Genomic DNA, 2,855 nt, shown 5'->3' with positions numbered 1-2,855 from the left:
ACCAGGTTTTTCAGCCCCATCTCTGGGCCCTATAAATCCAACACTTCGCTCAGGCTTCTAAAGAAACCTTGTCTCTTCTTGGGGCTAGGCCACTTTGTTAGTAGCTGGGGGATGAAGGGGAACCCAAGTTCCAATCCAGGGACTCTATAAACAGAAGCCATATACTGCTTCCTTTAATTAGTTGCTGCTGCATTCTCTGGGTTTCTTCCCACCTAGTCCCTTTACCTGTTACCTTAGGGTTAGAGTTTTCAGATTCTCTTGCTCTTGGATTTAGCAAATGCAGCCCATCAAGTGCCTTTGGCCAGAGCACCCTTCCTTGCCCTAGCTAGGAATTGACCTGCTAAGGCCCTGAAGCTCCTCTTATCTCTGCCTGCTGAGCTCTGATTGGCTGTTTCCATGAGGCAGACCCGGAGGATTCCCCTTCTCTGCTTCTTCCTGAGAAGGGGTGTAGTTGGACTTCAGGGCCTCCAGCAGGTATACCCTGTCATAGTCCCTAGATATTTTAATCTCATTTGTTGCCGTGGCCTTTCTAAATTTGTCCCTACATGCTTGTTTTGTTTTTTAATAGTCATCATTCATAATTTGAGCTAATTTCTACTTTTTGTGTGTCTCCTTTTTGAGTGTCAGGTCACTGAAGATCTCCTAGTTAAGCTGCAGTGATCTCTGACCATACTTCCTGTCTTTACTACGCATTGGGATAGCTTGCTCTTGTGTCCTTAATAATGTCTCTTTAAAAAACTGCCAGCTCCCTGGTCTCTTTTTTTCCCCCATTAGATTTGCTTCCCACAGGATCTTACCTTCCAATTATCTGATTTTTGCTAAATTCTGCATTCTTGAAGTTCATCATCTTTATTCTGCTGTTTTCCCTCCTACTGTTCCTTAGACTCATGAATTGGGACTGGAGGGATAACATTTTCAGTGAGGGGACCTTTGACTCTGGAAGTCACGTCCCCCCACCACCACCACTTTTGGTCCAACAGAAGTTGAATTTATTGACCTTCAGGTCACTTGGAAATAGACTAGGGAAAGCCTATCCTATTTCACACAGGATACTGAGGAAGAGGGGAGGACTTAGTTTTCACGGCAGGTGAACTCATGACTTTAACTACATTAGCCCAGTTCATTTAGTCATTCAGAAATAGATTTGACTATTCAATTCAGAATATACTGTAGAATATGCTGTCTCTCCAAATGCCCATAAAGATACTACAAGGCCCACTTATTTTAGCTGGTTTATTTTTGACTTCTCCTTAGCCCTGACTTTTGTTTCTTAGTTTTACCACCTTGTCCCCCACACCGCCACCTCCATTCTTTCCACCAGTGGGGAATTGAACCATTTTTGTTTCGGGCAAAGTTGGCAGTTGCCCGAAGGTTATTGGAGTAGGTAATTGACCCAGCACAGATGCTCATTTTTAATGGGAACCTAGAGAACCAGTCATAAAAAGCCAAAAGCATTACCACTTTGGAACTGCTGACTCATGTAGTACAAGAGGAAAGCAAGGGTTATTTTATGTAGCTATTTTGTAGAGATGATTATGATGGAATGGACCCCTGTATTCACACCCTATACACTTTTGTAATAATCTTTGTACAAGGCATGTCTTGTGAGGTACAATTTGAAAACTCACAATTTGCTGATTAGTAATATCACGGTAAAATGCCTGTAAGAACATTATGTGTAAAGTTATGAACATAAGCTGAAATCATGACTGAAGTGTGTTTCCCAGATAAGTCTGGGGAGTGTTTAAACTAGTTTCTCAGAGACAAAGGGCAAGCTGATGCAGGCCAAGCGTCAACAAAGCTGATGGGCCATCGCCTATGAAGTGGCCAGTCTTTGGCAAGAAAGGCGGGCAGAGACAAAGAGATCTGCTTGTTAGCAGAGAAAGAGCATGAGGTCTTCTTCCTCCACCAGCACCCTGCCTCTTGGTCATAGGCACCAACTCCGTGGGTGCTATGCACCCGCCAATAGCCAAGCTCCCCACCCCAGCTCACCTCACCTCTGCCTCCTCCCCTGAGTGCGCCACGTCCCCGCTTCTCCTCCCAGCACTTGCCACCGCGAAACAGTTGTTTTGCAGAACAACAAGCTCCGGGAGGGAGGAGCGGGAACGCGGTGCGATCAAGGGAGGAGGCGGGGCAGGGGCGGGGATTTGGAGAAGGAGTCCAATAGGGGCAGGAAGGGGGTGGAGTTGAGGTGGGGACTTTGGGGAAGGGGTGGGAATGGGGGCAGGGTGGGACGGGGTGGGGCAGGGATGGAGTCGGGGCAGGGCAGGAGGGATCGAGCACCCACCTGTGCCAGAAGAATTTGGCACCTACGCTCTTGGTTATCAGATGGGCATGCTTTTCAAAGAGGGACTGAAACTATAAAAAGGAGGGGCAAACATGCTAAGACACCCCTCTCTCTCTTTCTGTCCATCACACTCTCTGCACCCGAGAAGACAAAGGAAACAGCTGTTGTACTTTGGGGGTGGAGTCCTGATCTGAAGTGTTTGGTCAATAATGTTGTTGGAAGTATGTGATGAGAAATTTTGCTTTAAATCCAGTATTGTATCTTTGTTTTTCTTGTAACCATGTCTGACTCATTGCTGGTACTCACTTAAAATCTATCTTTTTATAATTAAATCAACTTGCTTTATTGTTTTATCTAATCCAGTGTGTTTAAATTAAATTGTTTGGGTAACTCCATTTAAGGTGGTACGCTAGTATATATTATTCCTTTAAAGGAATAATGTACATAATACATTTGAACTGTCCAGGAAAGGGCTGGACAGTACAAGACGTACACGTTTGGGGGAACATCCCGGACTGGGAGTGTGGTGGGATCACCCAGAAGAGGTAACCAAAGTTGGTAAAAGCCA

The sequence above is a fragment of the Natator depressus genome, chromosome 4, assembly GCF_965152275.1.
Source record: "Natator depressus isolate rNatDep1 chromosome 4, rNatDep2.hap1, whole genome shotgun sequence".
NCBI classification, from domain to species: Eukaryota; Metazoa; Chordata; order Testudines; family Cheloniidae; genus Natator; species Natator depressus.
The sequence above is the reverse complement of the archived record's forward strand: the minus strand, read 5'-3'. Positions refer to the sequence as shown.